Source organism: Macaca fascicularis, chromosome 14 (genome assembly GCF_037993035.2).
Source record: "Macaca fascicularis isolate 582-1 chromosome 14, T2T-MFA8v1.1".
Lineage (NCBI taxonomy): Eukaryota > Metazoa > Chordata > Mammalia > Primates > Cercopithecidae > Macaca > Macaca fascicularis.
Genome location: NC_088388.1, coordinates 25,505,082 through 25,522,965, shown reverse-complemented (window position 1 = coordinate 25,522,965; position 17,884 = coordinate 25,505,082). Strand labels below are relative to the sequence as shown.

At 35.7% G+C, this 17,884-nt stretch overlaps 1 protein-coding gene across 39 annotated transcripts in view; it reads right to left on the bottom strand.

Annotated features, from left to right (window-relative positions):
- The window catches only part of LRRC4C (leucine rich repeat containing 4C), a 1,324,460-nt gene that overhangs the window by 103,579 nt on the left and 1,202,997 nt on the right, over positions 1-17,884 (bottom strand). For 2 of the 39 annotated variants that reach the window (XM_074013917.1, XM_065528309.2), the window contains one exon: positions 2,583-2,678. The exons of the other annotated variants lie outside the window; for them this stretch is intronic. The gene's annotated coding sequence lies outside the window, so the exon portion shown is untranslated. The remainder of the gene's footprint in view (positions 1-2,582; positions 2,679-17,884) is intronic. 39 annotated transcript variants of the gene reach the window in all.

Sequence of the window (17,884 nt, the reverse complement as noted above, 5' to 3'; positions counted from 1 at the left end):
ACATTATCTTGGAGTGTTACTCTCATCACTCACTACTTAGGGTAAAGTTTTTATGTAAGTTTAAAAATGTAGTCTTCATCTCCTTCCCTTTCCTCTTGCATTTCTTTCATTTTAAAATTTTAATATGTAACTGCTACAGCTGTAGGGACTGGAATCCCAGCTGTACTGTGACGTTCATATTTGCTACTAATACTTGTACATAACCAAGACTGATCTGATCATTTCATTTGTGATAGGGGATGAATAGAATCCAGTTATTCCATTAGCCATCATAATCCCCATCTCAATAGAGAGTTTTTATTTTTTTGTCCTACTGGACTACTTCTTCCAGATGGAAGACAATATTTTCATGAGACCAAATGAATCATTTGATAAGAACAAGCTAGTTCTCTTCTAAAATGAGATTAATAAGTGGAAGATGGGAGACAGGGGAGGAAGAATAGCCCAGAAAGAACACAGAACTGCAAGAAAAAGATCCAGGGGATTCCCAGAAACTGCCAGAACAAGTATAAAATTGTTCTGTGAATTTCGCCAGTTATGCAATAAAAAGTAAAAGTGAAAACAAATGGCATAATCAACATGCCTGACAATATTCTGCACCACAAAGTAACACAGTTTGCTAACAGGTCATCAGAGTCATGGAAGACTGCAAGTTCTTTAGCGGGTTGGGGAGTTGAGGGATGGACAGCGAAATGCCAAGTCAATCTTTTTGAAAACACTGATTACAGGCAGAGAGCAGCAATCACAGAGCATCTGAGGAAATCCAGGATCATTTTCAGTTCTGAGGAAGGAAGTCATTAGGCAGCTAATTAATTTTCCTTTAAGCTCATTAATAATGGTAACTGGTTGCACATAATCTATAAATTAGTGAAGACTAAAATTTAAGAGTGATGTGGTTGGAAAGGGTGAAGGAGCATGAGGCTTAGAAAATCTATTTTATTGAGCTACATGGAATTAGCAAATTTTTAAATTATCTATGTACATATGCAGACCTTTAAATAAAATAATTAATAAGCGTTAATATGTATAGAGAGCTTACTCTGTTCTAAGCATTGTTCTGTGTGTTTTACGTGAATTATCTCATATAATACAATTTTATAGCTAAGGAAACTGAAGTCTAGCAAGATTAATAAACTTTAGTAAGAAGTAGTAAATACAGCTAGTAAATAGCAAAGCCGAGATGCAACATATTATTTTTCAGGTATTAGCAAATTTTTATTACAGACAAAGACTGTAATAAAAAAGACACAGATTTTTATAGTCAAAAGGCTCTGGATTGAGTCCTGATTCTATCATGTACTACTTTTGTGTATATTTACGTAAATTTCTGCATCTCCTTAATTTCTTTATCATGAAAGCATTACTCATGAACTTGCCAACCTGGTATACAAATTAAATGAGATAAATGCATTTACAATGCATAGTATATATGTATAAAACAATAATATTAACAGTCATTCTTCATCATTGTATTGTTCACTCAGTAAATTTATTCAATGTCACGCAATAAATGACAGATAATATGACTGTCTTTAGGCCTCAGCACATATTAGGTACCCAATTAATAGTGCCTTTTCTCATCTTTTTCCATCTGTTAGTAAGGACTATTTAGAAATGACCTAGCTAGCTAACTAAATAGGTACAAATTTTGAAAACTAAATTGAAAAATGGCAGTTCCAAATTATTGAAGTTTAATTGAAAAAAACTACAGCCTTGCTTAAACATTTTCTTGATTAAAAATAAACTTTGGAAAGGGGGGGCATTATAATATCCCTGCAAAGCAATCAGATTTGTTTTAAAAATGAAATCATAGAAAAAGTCAATTTCTCAAATAAAAGTCTCTTATATGGTGGCTAAGTGTCAATATACATTGAGAAGGTTTATAATGTGACAGGTATATTTCAGTGAGATGATATTCAAGACAGATCTGAATACTTAAAATTTCCTTAACATCCTACACAGTTTTATATAACTAACGTTTTTTATTCCAAAATGTTTTGTATTCAGATCTCCTTTAGCATTATGACCTATAATTCTCATTAATTTTACAGTATTATCTGACTATTAAAATTGGGAAATGTTCTCCTATAACATGTTTCCACCACAATTGAATTTTAAAGATGAGCTCAATCCCAATAAAATAAAAGAGTAACTTTGCTAGGGCAAGGAGAGGCCTAAGAAGGGTTATGGTCATAAATGTTTCTCAGTGTGATGGGGGAAATGCAAGTCCAAGAGCTACTTAGAGAATCACAGAACATTTAAAATTCTAGACTCAGTGAATCTGAAATAAGAACATGTTTCTGTAAAATTTTCTAACCAGCCTCCACATCAACAAAGATCTTCAGAGGAACTAAGAGACTCATAAGTTTCTAATTGTGAACTTGAGATGAAGAATCTATCATCTATCTATCTATCTATCTATCTATCTATCTATCTATCTATCTATCTATCTATCATCTACCCAACCATCCATCCATCCATCCATCCATCCATCCATCCATCCATCCATCCATCCATCCAAACTTAGGGTAGAGTTCCTGATTCCCCACCCTGGCAATGGCCTTTCTGGTTTCATCTCCTACCTTTCTCCACACACTCACTCTGTCGTATCCACACTGGTCTCCATGACTCTTCCAAGCCAGGTGGCATCCACTTCTGGATCACTGCACTTCCCAATCCTACGCCAGAAACAATTATCATCTAAATATCTACAAGGCTGGCTCTTTCACCTCTTTTTGATATTTGCCCAAATGTCTCTTCAAGATGCACTTTTTGACCACTCTATTTATAATTGCAATCACTTCTCTATGCCTTGCCCATCCCTCACATACGCTCCGTGCTTTTATAACTATCTAGATCTGCATCCTTGGATGCGATAGCCACTAGCCCTATGTGGCTATTCAAATTGAAGTTTAAATTTGTTGAAATAAAACAAAACTTAAAATTAGGCCCTTTAGTCACACTCGGTTTATTTCAAGTATTCAATGGTCACCTATAGCCAGTGGCTAACATATTGAACAGCACAGCTATAGAATATTTGTATCACTGAGGAAATTTCTATGGAGACAGTGCTGTCCTTGACATGTACACACTTTGTATGTTTGTTTATTTTCTTTAATATATCCTTCTACCAACCCACCCATGTCTACCCTATGTTCTAAGTACAGAATTGGCCAGGGCTTTTGTTGATTTTGTTTGCTGCTTTATCTCGAATACTTAGAGCAATTCTTGGCCCATATGAGATATTCAATAAATACCTGTTAAACAAGTAAATGGATTTAAACATAATAATTTATTATTTCCCTTTAAAAAGTCGGAGATCTTGCCAATTGCCATGACATGGATGAATCTGGAGGACTTTATGCTAAGTTAAATAAGTTAGACACAGAAAATGTTGCACAATCTCACATGTAGGATTTTAAAATCCACATATGCAGACATAGAGAACAAAACAGTGATTGTCAGGGGCAGGGCATGAGGGGGAAGGAAGGGGGCCAGGGGTGGGGGTGCTGCGGATGTAGATCAGAGGATACAAAGTTGCAAATATGTAGAATGAATACTAAGTCTAGAGATATAAGCTACAACATGAGAACTAAAGGTAACAAAATTTCACTGTATATAGTATTCATGCTAAATGAGTAGATTTTAGTTACTTTTGCCATAAAAACAAAAAATGGGTAACTATGTGAGATAATAGATGTGTTAATTTGCTTCTTTATAGTAACATTTTTACTACCTGTATGCATCCCATAACATCATGTATAATACTATGTTAAATATACACAGTAAAGTTTATTTTTAATAAATGTCAGAAATAAGAAAACAGTTGCATCACTCCTCCTTAGAGGGAATTTCAACATGCCAAATTATCCTCAGTTGTATTTCATCAGGGCTATTTATTTGTTGCTTATAATTGTCTAAATACTTATGAATGGTAAACCTTTTGAGACTATGATTTCCTGTAATCATTTATCTCCTGTGCCAGAGTAATAATCACTAAAATATGTCAAGATTTATGGCAGAAAAGTCTGTCAAATCCTATACCTCCCAAAAATTGTTAACTGTCATAAAAGTTTTAGAGTTGAGCACTTCATTTGATTAGGCTTTTCATATATATGTTATAATAAATACAGATAGATTACTAGTGGATAATGGCTATCAGTCAATCTATTTGGTTTTATAAGCATAGATATGCATTTGCCTTGTAAAAATCATTTTTATTCCTAACTATATTCATTAGAATGACGGCCTAGATATGAGTGATCACTGCCTTCTCTGAGTGACCTTGCAGAATGCTTCTGAAGTTTGAATTCATCACTGTCAAAACTGTACAGAATCATGTAATATATATTAAAGATCCATCTTGCTGGCCAAAGCAACAGCTTTCAAACTGAATCTAAGCTTAAAATGCTCTAGAGTCAGAGCTAATAAATTCAATTTTTTAACTTTTGAAGACCTGAGTTTTTTAAATAATATTTTTTCTTACTGTAACAGAATGAAACTTAATAAAATATTAAATAGTATACAAAAATATTAAAAACTATTTTAAAAGAGAAAGACATAATTTTACAATACTAATACAATCTTTTAATATTTTGGTCTATTTTTAAAGTTTTTTTCAGTCTATTTCCAACCTTATTTTTTTTTTTTTGAGACAGTCTCTCACTCTGTCATCCAAGCTAGAGTGCAGTGGTGCAGTCTGAGCTCACTGCAACCTCCGCTTCCCGGGTTCAAGCACTTCTCCTGCCTCAGCCTCCCGAGTAGCTGGGATTATAGTTGCCGGCCACCATGCCCAGCTAATTTTTGGATTATTAGTAGAGACGGGGTTTCATCATGTTGGCCAGGCTGGTCTCGAACTCCTGACCTCAGGTGATCCACACGTCTCAGCCTCCCAAAGTGCTGTTCAACCCTATTTTTAAAATTTACAATTATTATCCTATGTATCTCTAATTTACTTTCAGTTTTCTCCCCTTAACACTACAATAGTCCTTGTCATTCACATGTTCAACTGTTTTTACTTTATTCTAAATGTCCTTGACTTATAATGATTTGTATTTTTCTAAGTGACAAATTAGAATCATGCAGGGAATGTGAATAGTTTAAACTGAAGAATCAGTCTATCAGATTGCCCATAATTTGGAACTCAATGTGTTTTGTTGTTGTTAGTTTGCAGTAACTGACATCAATGGTGAAGATGCCACTGGGAGGCAGGAGAGTTCAATGAAGAATGCCAGTCAGATTTGGGTTCAGATACCATTTCCATTTCTTCATTCAGTCCACAGATACTTATTTAGCCAGGTATAATACTAGATTCTGTATATACAAATAGTTTATTTGTTCCTTCACCTTTCCCATTTCCAGGTGTCGTGCTAAGTACTGTACCTACTTACCATGTTTCCTCCTCACAACTGTTATAACTCCATTGTATAGTTACAAAACAGCTACCCAGTAAGGGCAAGTAATTTGCAAGTGATGGAGCCCCCATGACTGACACTCAGGAGTTCTAATTTCAGTATCCTTTCTCTTACTCACCTTATTTCATGGCCTTGCTTAAAGTGTTTTCTCTTGGGAAAATCACTGAACTATTTTGAGGCCCCATGTATTTGTTTGCATTCAATAAGATAGAGGACAGCTCAAGATGCCCTGGCACATTAGAAATATCCAGTAAGAGTTAGCTACTATTACTATGCTATTATTAAAAATTCATAGACTTCTGAAGGAAACAGAAAGAATTCCTTGTGGATGTTAAGAGTTTACTGTCTAGCATAATCATGTTCCAGAGGCATTAAAACTTCTTTATAAACTTAATTTTAATTACTGCAGCACAGTCCATGCATTGATGTGCTATAACACATTTATCTATTTTCTCTACCTCTGGGCATTTTGAATTGCTTCTGAATTCAGTTTTTACTTGAATAAAGCAGTGGATTTCAAAGAAATAATTCCTGTACATTCAATAAATATTTATCCATCACCTTCTATGTTAAAACTGCTGTGATAGAAATTTTAGGTGACAAAATGAATACTCGAAGTGGATGAGGATGACTCCACAGGGAAGGCTCCAGGCAAGCACCATGCAGGTTTAGAGTGGGAAAGAGTCTCATTTAGTGGGGAAGATCAAGAGATGTTTTTAGGAGGTACTAATATTGTTTCGATCGTCAGATAAATGTGAATAGAACAGAGAGAACACAAGAAATAGGAAAGACAGTAGAGGCAGAGGGAACACTTTAGCAAAAGCAGGAAAGTGGCCAAGCACTAAGCTCAGGAACAGTGAGCAGTCTCATTGGAGCAAAGGCATATGTAAGTAAAGCTTAAGAAATATAGAAAAGAAAATATAAGAAATATACTAAAAATAAAAAAGTTTGGAAATATAGACTGTATCCATAATATAAAAAACTTGGAATGGCAGGGTAATGGGTCCATCCTTTATTATGCTTGCAGTGGGGAAGTAATAATATATTTCCCTGAGTCCAGTGGATACTAGTTAACATGGCAAAAACAGCATCACTTCTTATCATGTAATCAGCAAAGCCACTGAGGCCTGAAGTGGTTGGGGTGCCAGAGATTAAATACATAGGGAAGCCTTTAAAAATCAGTAGGAGAAAGGACTCTAGAACTTAAGTGAACGTGGAGCAAGAGATCATGAGGGCTAGTGTGATTCAGGGACCTACAGCAAACGACAAAAAGAAACATGTCAGGGCAGTTGAATGGCCTCTTTCTGTGTCATGATCCTCACTTTCATTGCTAAATAATGAGCATCCAGGGGCACTGGACAGGATAAAGAGACACTGCAGAACCTGAAACTCCCACTTAACAGAGGTCTGAATAACTCCTTCTGCAATTTATTTTTAGGCCTCCTCAAGAAGAGACCAACCAATGCTGGGCTCAGAGTGTCTGTCCAGAATGGAATGTTTCAAAATTGCCTTTCTCATTTGTGTGACTGGACAATCATTAGTGCACACACTATTTTAAAATGTCACCCAAGAGAACAGACAAGATACCAATAAAACGTATTTCTGCAGAATGAAAAGGGCCAACCACAATTTTATTTGCAGTGTCTTTGGGGAAATTAATTCTTTGCCACCTTTCCAAGACCTTCCATTCATGTATACTTTCGCAAAACTAATTATTTTTAAATGACTTGCATGTTTTCCATCTAACTGTAAAGAATCTTCATTTTCTACAATTTATCCTTCAATAGTTTAGTTTCTACTGCAAATTAATTTTTAAAAAGGTTTTTCATTTTAAGTGTTTTCTTTATTTAGATTAAGACTAATATTTAAATGCACTGAGATATGTAGTTTGTAAAGCTTAAAAGTACCTTTGAATGGTATGTGTGTTTGTGCATGCATTTTGCACAGAGAGATCATTTTGGAGATTAGAGATATGTTTTATCCAATTTGGCTTTTATTCCTCAAGTGATTGAGCGTGCAATATTTCCCACGGGATGAGTTTCAAAATCCAATAGCTTTTTATTCTATAGAGGCTGTCAAATACTCAATAGCCTCCACATTCATTAAAATCCTTATTATATAATGTTGATCTGGTTTATATATAATTCCAATTCCACCTAGCATTTATATCTTTTATCATGTGTGTTTAAAACCCCTCCCCACAACTTGGGCTTTATTTAGTAACCCTTAATCTATCTGTATATGCCCCAAATCCAATTCTTTCATTATTTGCCTGACTTTTTCAGCGTTCTACGATTTACACTTTTCAAGACTTGTGGTGCCCACAATAAATATAATATGACAAATACAATTTAACATAAAGAAAATGCAACATAGCCCAAAGATCATGATCTTTAGACTCAAGATAAACCATATTCTTAGTCTCAGTTCTTTTACTCACTATCTATAGGTATGTGAGAAAATAGCCTACTGTTTCTTCAAGGCCTTTATTTATTGATTCATCTCTAAAGTTGAAATAATACTTTTGACCTTACAGATTTGTTGTTGAGGTTAAAGAGATAATGTACGTAAAATGCTTAGCCTGCATGGAGAACATCTAAGAACAATGTGACAAAAATAGGCACTAAATAAATTAATGTTATCCTTAATTGGAGTCATCAACGACACAATAAAGACTTGTGATATCCATTTATTTACTTTAACTGATTTGACTCTCTCATAGCTTCATAAAGTTGAAATACTTTCAAAAGTCATTTTGTTTATTTCCCATCCTCTGCTGTCAGATAGAACTTTGCCCAAACAATGTTAAACAAATAGAAGTCAATTCCTTCTTCTTAAAATAAAAGTTACTACAATAACCCATAATAACCTGCTGTATAGACCACTGTTACTAAGACTAAACCAACTGTAAAATATGAAGAGACCAGTAAAAACTTTTGTGGAAATGAATCCCTATAAGCTGCCTGCATAAAAACATGAATTATCCAGACAGTTGAAGCCACCTAAAACAATAGCCTAAATTGCATATTCCTAGAGAAACAGACATGAGTTATTTGAATAGCTAAAACTTTTGTCATGAATTGGCCTGAACTCCACTAAAAAAATTGAAAAATGAAAGACAGGGATGTTGTGGCCCTGGAGACTTCAAGATTAACTAATTAAGCTGACTCTGAAACCAAGAAAAATGAAAAAAAAAAACAACCCAGAACATTTAACAAGGTGAGCTAGGGAAAATGGACCTTTCCTATAAAAATAAAGTTTCCAACATATTAAGTTCTATTATCCTCTTTTGTTCTCACCTTTTCAAACAGGCTTTTGCCACCTATATGTGAGGTAAGTATGGTAATATCTGGAAGTGTGACTATCATATCTAAGAGAAGCTACCTAATTAGTGGAAGATATAGATGTTCTAATTGATTGTATAAACATTTCCTTCTCCATCTCTGGAGGATAGCTTTCTACAATGCAAACCCCCAATATATTTCCCAATTCTTACTGACATCTTTCTTTAGATTTAGATTCAAAATACTGCACTTCTAACTGATAGACTACATAGATATGTGATAAACATTATTCAATGCAACTTTACCTGAATTATCTTGTATAATTCTCCCTAAAACCACATAATCTAGAAATTATTATTCCAATTTTATAAAAAAGTACATTTAGGCTCAGAGAGGTTCAGTGATTTGCCAGAAATCATGCAGTTAGTAAGGAGAATACCAACGTGGGTGTTCACTGTCAACTCATCTGGTTCAAAGTCTTAAGCTCATTCCACTATGACTCAGACGAGTCTCCTAGCATATCAGCAACAATCATAAGCTAGATCAATATTAGGCAATAAATTCACTATTGGGTCTTTCCTCTGGTTTCCTATACAGAAATGCTCTATATACTTCCTATGACCAATTTTCAACAATGCCTCAATACCACCACAATATTACATTAAACCTCACTCGATCCCAGAGCGCAGTTGTTGCCTTGGCAAATGGCATGGATTGTTGCCAATAATATTTTGCTAGCACAGATTTGGCTTTAAGCCCATATCTTCTTGTATGCCCAATAAGATGAAAAATCATCTGTGATCTTTCATATAACATTACTAACCTTCCTTATGCTTGAAAGTGGTCTGAGGCCAGTTCTTAGATTCCGTAGATTAAATATAGAACATCAGTAGTGAGGCTATCTTACATGTTGCACAGAGCACTGGGTCTAAGAAATCTGAGTTCTCTTTTGGCATCTGGTCCTAATAAGCTCTATGATCCTGAGAAAATCCATTTCTGGTCCTCAATTTTTAAAGATGTAACCTGAGGGGACAGTTTAAATTATCTTCCAGGATTAAAATGTAGTTTATATCACATATATACATATGTACATATACAAGCTGCATATTTTGCATTTCAAAAGTTATTTAAATGCCTGTTAGCTCAGCAGGTATTCACTTAGACTGGGAATTGGCAGTTCTCTGATTTTACAAAGAATCTTTTATCTCAGGATGCCGGAAGATCTTACATCATTCATTAATTAAATTTCACATCCTCCCCTCCTGAAAGGTGAGACCTCAAAGGCTATTTTTCTCTATCTTCACCCATGTGGTGCCAGAATATGATATTAACTTTGAAACACAGTGCACTGAGAATCTAGCCACTCACACAAAGAATGTTCTCCCTGCAAGAGTGTAGGCAGAGAACATCGTGAGAATGAACTGCATGGGGAAACTAGAATGGAGAGGTGTGTAATTGTTATGATGGGAGCCTTGTCAAATTAAGTTGGTGTTAAAATTGATTAAATCAAATACATCTTCCCCTTCTCCTCCCAATGGATTATCAGCATCAGGTAAAACATCCTATATTTATCTCTCTCAATCTGCATAAGTAGGTGATGCTCCTTTGAAGATGATGGTCATGATGGTGACAGATTTTAGCCTACCTGTATCTCTATTCTCTTTTCCTTTAAACACAGCCTGTTGGTGAAATTAGAATTAGGTCAGTAAGTTTACCACTGACACTCATCCCCCTCAAATATTTATGTATGTATCCTGTTCAAAAAGTCATAGAGCTGAAGTATAGGTTGGCTTGTTTCTGAGAGGGGAGGAGGGAAAGGGAGACACAGGGAAAGGGAAAGAGGTGAAAAGTCTTAGGCTGATGGAGGGTATGCAGGGTCACATCTGAATGCATGATGACTCCCCTGCGTTCAATTATTCCTTGTTGAGAGCAGAGGGTTATGGTTATGTAAACTGTAGAAACAATGGGTGCTAAAAAGAGGAGGAAAGATAACAAAAATACAAGGAAAAAAGTACCATAGAAAATCACAGATTCCTAAACATGGTTCTTTGAAAATGAAGGAATCTGATTTACGTATTAACACAGATTGTTAATTTTTAACATTTTTAAAAAGATGTGCTCGGAAGAGGAAAAAGAGCTACCAATCAGAGTGGACTTGATGCCTGCTAGGTGAAGAGAATGATGAGTCATATGTTAACCCACATAAACCACAGAGCAATCTGCATGACAGTTTATGATTGCTGGTTTGCAGAAGAGAAAACTGAAGCTGACAAACATGATATCTAGTAAAAAATCAAAGGAAAGATTCAAATCCATGTCCTTCAGACTCCAGGGTCTCCACACTCCAGCCAGAAGCTTTTTCTCTTTCTGTTACCTCCTATCTATCTCATAGCTCATTGCTTTCTCATCTCCTTCAATCATCTAGTCTAAATAGAATTCTATTAGCTAGTAGAGAGTTACAGTTATGTAACCCTCAACTAAGCCATGTCAGAAAGCCTGTAATATTTACTGAATAATCTCCACATGAGTACTGCATTCTTTAAGTGAAGCAAAATCCATTGAATTTTTATCCTCATATTTGCCCATGTTTCTCTAGCTTCCAGATTAATTGGCAAAGCAGAATGGACTACAGTCCATTTGGACTTTATTCCAAGAAAACTACAAGATGCACTGTCACGTTCAGCCTTTTTATGAGAATCTTACTTTAAAGGAAAAAAAAAAAAACCAAAAACAAACACAAAAATCTCTCCTAAGGGAAGGGAGAAAACAGGTAATAAACTTTCCATCTATTTCCATGCTGAAAGCTATTATGCTATATAAATAATCCTACATTCATCTGGTTTACAGAAAGCAGAATAAATGCAGCATAAGGACCAGCAGGCATATTTTCCTAAAGCGCTCCACCATGAATTATAAGCATCCACTAACAATGATCCCTTGCTTGTGGAAGAATGCTCACAAATCATCTTTTCAAATATAGGACTCTTGTCTGCACTCAAGAGGTTTATGTTTGTGAATCACAGCTTTTCGTTTGGTCCAGTTTTTCCTTCTCTCATTTTGTAAATATGATAACATGTTGATAAAGTATGAAGTAAGTCTCACTGACAGTGTTTTTCCTTGGCATCCTGGGAAGTGATCTGTTTAGGTTGGCTGCACAAAATCTATTTACTCAGCAAACCTAATTTTAGCTAAGGACCAATGAATATGTATATTGCAATGACACCACCGTTTGCAAACAATGTCAGGCTATCATGCCAGATCAGGATGCACAGACCAAACAAGATGTGAAATATTAAGGCACATCAGAAGTTTTAATTCTTTTACAAAGGGAGGGAAAAAACAGCCACTTGGGAGCTCAGAAAGTAATAATCCATTTACTTGAGAAATATTCAAAGTAAATTTAATCTTCTATTTTTCTACCTATTCAAGGAATAATTGTCTTCTTTATCTATTCCTCCCCCTCTACACAGCGTTATCCTCTGTAACTACTGCATATACTATTTAAAATCCCACATTTTAAAGTCATTTAAACTTTTCATTTTCACCTATGGTTAATTTTTTTTTTTTTGAGACGGAGTCTTATTCCATTGCCCAGGCTGGAGTGCAGTGGCATGATCTCAGCTCACTGCAACCTCTGCCTCCCGGGTTCAAGCAATTCTCCTGCCTCAGCCTCTCGAGTAGCTGGGATTACAGGTGCATACCATCAGGCCTGGCTACTTTTTGTATTTTGAGTAGAGATGGGGTTTTACCACGTTGGCCGGGCTGGTCTTGTACTCCTGACCTCAAATAATACACCCACCTCAGCCTCCCAAAGGGCTGGGACTACAGGTGTGAGTCACCGCATCCGGCCCTTATGGTTAATATTAATAGCACTCCACATATTTGTCAAGATATCAAACTATTTTACAAAACACATAAAAATGAAAAAAGGATAAAACAAAGCTGTCATTTCTTCTTCCAATGTTATTTTCCTTAGGAACTTAGAAACATTTTTCTAGATTTTGGGACCTAGATGCTCACTGATTTATTTGGTTTTTAAAGATATCCTACAAGGGGGACTGGCTGAACCACATACTATAGACCTGCTATGCTCCAGATAGCTTTGCACTTTACACTTATAAGTTAATAAATGACTCTTTAAAGACTGTGGACCAGAAGAAAATTTTGAGAACACTCAGAGACTCAGAATCTGATCAGAGCTAATTTGTGATATCTTTTATTATCGTGATGTCTGTGATATCGGTCATTTCTTCGCTCTGATGAATCTCAGTGAATAATATACTTCTCCGTGAACATAAATTGCAGTACTAATTTCTCATCCACATCCTGGGCAGTCAGAGATTGGAAAAGGACGCTGAGATTCATAGCTCAAACTCCCCTTGGAAGTACAAAACATCAGTGATGGAAGGGAAGGCAGCATCGGGACATTCAGCAAATGTCTCAATGTGGAGACATGTAAGAGGTTGTTTTTGAAGTTCACAGATCAAAAGAATTTAAATTTATTATTTCGTGTTAAAGAAAAGAAACATTTTCTACTTCCAGAAAAAAGAGACAACAAAGTGATAGCTTTTGATATCCAAGTCACTGACTTAATTTTCTGAGCTTTCTCTTCAACTGCTGCTGCCTAGCAACTTGAAAATTGTCTTCTTATCCTACTAATTTGGGGTATAAGGGGTGTGTACCATGCACATGTTTACCCAAGAGGGAGAAGAAGAAAACTGGCAGTAGATGAGGAGGATTTGATGATCAATTCGCAGTAGGTTGTAGGCAGGCACTGAATATTGATCAGAACTCCCAGACTTCAGTTGGGGTGATTTTGTGGGTGATGATACATTTAACAGAGATTAGACATATAGGAGAAGAAACAATTTTTGTGAGAAGTAGGAACACAATGAATTTATTTTAAGCAGAATGAATTTGAGATATCTATGGAACATCTACCTACAGATTGCCAAAAATCAGATGGAAATAGGAATCTGGGGTAAGAGAAAGTGATAGCAATTACTGATAATCATTCGCATGTCATCAGCAGCATGTAGGTGGCAGATAAAGACAAAAGGATGAATCAAATATAGATGCTTAGAAAGAAATGCTCCTCTATTTAGTTTCTAGTCTTCCCTATTTAGTTTAACAATAGACACATATGTCCATAATAATTAACCATATGCCATTTAAAGCAGCAGATGCCCCCTTACTTTAAAAGGCCACTGTGTTGCACATTGTTCACACCATTTTATTGCAATTATTTGCTTTCATGTGCATTTCTCATCAGACTGTAAGATTTGCAAGGGCTGGCACAGAATAGAGTTCCAGTAAATATTGTTTAAATAACAAATAAGGAATGAATCAGTACATGTGGGGTCAGAACTTCATGGCTGGGCATAGTGGCATATGCCTGTAGTCCCAGCAACTCTGGAGGCTGAGGTGAGAGGATCCCTTGAGCCCAAATTTCAAGACCAAACTTGGCAACAACAGAGTGACAGTTTGTCTCTTTTTTATTTTTTTGAGACGGAGTCTCGCTCTGTCGCCCAGGCTGGGGCGCAGTGGCCGGATGTCAGCTCACTGCAAGCTCCGCCTCCCGGGTTCCCGCCATTCTCCTGACTCAGCCTCCCGAGTAGCTGGGACTATAGGCGCCGCCACCTCGCCCGGCCTAGTTTTTTGTATTTTTTAGTAGAGACGGGGTTTCACCGTGTTAGCCAGGATGGTCTGGATCTCCTGACCTCGTGATCCGCCTGTCTCGGCCTCCCAAAGTGCTGGGATTACAGGCTTGAGCCACCGCGCCGGGCCGACAGTTTGTCTCTTAAAACACAATACAACAGACAAACAAACTTCAGAGCTAGCATTCATATTCAGATTTACAGTGATTCCTCACGACAGAAATCATCAAAATAAAATGCAAACTCTAACAAATTTTACCAAAACTGGCTGTAAGACGATATGTCATTTTGAACATCACTGTGCAGCTATTTTTATTATAATAATCAATAGCTAATATAGTGTATAGATGTTCATATATGTATATTTGTATCCACACAGAAGTATATTAAATTTTCAACATATACATATATAATAAATTATATAGTCAATATGTAATAATGAAAACTATATTTTAATTATATCTGCATATTTAAAAATTATTAAATGTGTATTAAATATTAAATGCATACTTATTATGGAATATTTTACATGCTTATTATGTGCCAGGTACTAAATCACTTTGTCTAAATTATCTCATTTCATTCTCCCAATAACCCTAAGATATTTTTATACCTATTTTAGAAATGGTTTAGATATACATGGACATTTTAGAATTAGACATATAAACAGGTTTTATAGATGTTTAAAATGAACATTCAATTATCAAAATATTGACATTGAAGACCCTATACAGGCTGTGTGTGTATACATATATACATATTTAATATTTACACAGTTTATATTTCACATAGCACATATTTGCACGCATACATATAGCTAACTTTTTCCTTATGTAAATGCTGAAAGTTTTGTAACTTTTTTATTTTAATTTTTATTTTAAGTTCTGGGGTACATGTGAAAGATGTGCAGGTTTGTTACATAGGTAAACAAAAGTTTTGTATTTTTAATCAAGACACTAGTGGCTAAAAATGCAAACAGAAGAGTCAACTTTGTTTGTTTGTTTAAGATAGGGTCTCGGTCTGTCACCTAGGCTGAAGTGCAGTGGCGTGATCTTGGCTCACTGCCTGGGTTCAAGCAATTCTCCTGCCTCAGCCTCCCAAGTAGCTGGGATTACAGGCGCCCACTACCACACCTGGCTATTTTTGTATTTTTAGTACAGATGGGGTTTTGCCATATTGGGCAGACTGGTCTCCAACTCCTGACCTCAGGTGATCCGCCCGCCTTGGCCTCCCAAAGTGCTGGGATTACAGGCGTGAGCCATCGTGCCTGGCCAAAGTCAACATTTTTATATCTCTCTTCATATAATGCAAAGAACAAAATGAAAGATCACTTCTACTCAGTTTCACCCATCTCTATAAGACAAGACAAATAAAGTTTCCTGTTATGCATCAAGGCCTATGAATTAAGCATTTCCTATTGCCAATATATTAAGAGATATCAACTCGGACCATAGTCACTTGCTAGGGACAATAAGGGTAAACATCACTTGTTATAAAAATTTGCTAATCAAATGCAATAGTAATGGTTAAAGTACTATACAAATAACATTTAATTTTTATAATTGCTATACATTTGTTCTTCTCATTCTTTTGGAAGTTGCTTATTCATTAACTGCAGTCCTTCAGAATGTGGCCAAGAACAAGTAAAAGATTAAAAAGCCAAAACAGTGAAAATAAAATTTTCCAAGTTCATGAACTACATATCACCCCTCCTCTCACAGGAGAATTTTTAAGTGTCATTTCTCAGAGACTGTTTACTCCTAATGCAGACACGATTCTCACTGGTTTCATCACATCTTGCCTGGACTACTGCAGACGCTTTCTGTTTTCTCTGCCCCAATTTTTTCCTACTTCCAAGTCATTCTTCACATGAAAATCTATCATATTATTCAGAAGCTTAAACTTTCCATTGGCTTGCCATTTTCTATCGGATAAAGTCTGGAATATTTTACACGCTTTAGAAGTCCATGTTTGATGAGCTCCTGGCTATCTTTCTAGACTCCTCAACTAGATTTTTTTTTTTTTTCAGTCTTTAGCCACACTAGACTTTTTAAAATCCCTTCATTTTAATGTCTCCCACTCTGGAATCAGGACCTTTACATATACTGTTGCATCTACTTGTAATGCTCATTCTCTTTGCCTTGCTAATGCCCACTCAGTTTTTAGATTGCTGCTTAACAATCAATTCCTTATGAAGGCCTATCTTTGTCCTACGTGAGTGGGGTTTGTCCATAAGTATAGCAACTGCGATGGCTCAGTCACAGCATAGATCACATTTAAATTTACAGTTATTTAATTGGCATTAGGTCATCAATGCTTACTTCTGCTAAATCAAAATCCTCAAGAAAAGTCATTTTGTTTTGGTCTCTAATCTACCTAAGAGAGCATAGTATATATAGCACATTCAATAAATGTTTGATCAGCTAATTAATAAATTAATATTTATTAATATTTAACAAAAAATTTAATCAACTGATCAAATGCGGTTATTTAGAAAAGGCAAGATAGAGATCCTAGACGCAGACAGATGATATTTTGATACAAATGATATAAAAACAGTATTTTTTTTTAAAGACAGAAATAAAAGTCTCAGTAATCTGGATTAAGAAAAACCCTCATACTTCATTTGTTCTAAGAGCTTCCTATATCGTAATCTAGTACACAAGAAACAATATTACAACAAGGACCCTGAGTGAACAATGAAATGTTTAAAAGCATTTAGTATTCATTTTTAATTAAGCAAGAGTTTTAAAAATAATTGTAGAGTGATTTTCATTACTCTAATTGTTAAAACATAGGACTGGTATTTCCAGGGGTAATGTTCACTTGGTCAGAAGATTAATTTATATGTTATGCCTTATCTAACAATATTAGGTATATGAATAATAAGAGCTAACCCTGTCTGCCTGTAAATGGTAGACATCCTTCTAAGTACTTCACATTTATACTCTTATTTAAGCCTCACAAAAACTCTAGAAGATGCATATTACTCACTACTCTCATCTCATATATGAACAAAATGAGGCACAGAGGGTTCTAAGGTACTTCCCCAAGGTCATACAGTTAATAAGTACAGGAGACATGGTTCAAAATAAAGCTGTCTGATCTGGAAACAGCTCTTTTTAACACCTGCTAAGCAGCAGTATTTAAGAGTCCCCAAAGAACATACTTTGTTTAACCAAAGTTTTTTTGTCAGCTAGAATTAATGTTCATCTAACAATGCAAGGGACTATGCTAATCATTTTGCAGAATTCTCTCATTTAGTCTTCAGAACAGTCTTGTAAGGTATTATCACTATTTCCAATTTATAAGTAGTTACATGAAGACTTAAGAGGTTAAGTTCCCAAAGTCACGTAGTAGAGTCAAAACCCTGAATCCCAGATCCACTGACTGAGCTCTTAGTTACAAGAGTTCACCTATCTAGAAAGAGAAGTATGTTTTACACAAGCTCTACCTCAGTGCTACTGACTCTCTGGAATGGATGAAACTCAGACCAGGCTCATGTCTGCAAATCCCAGCATTTTGGGAG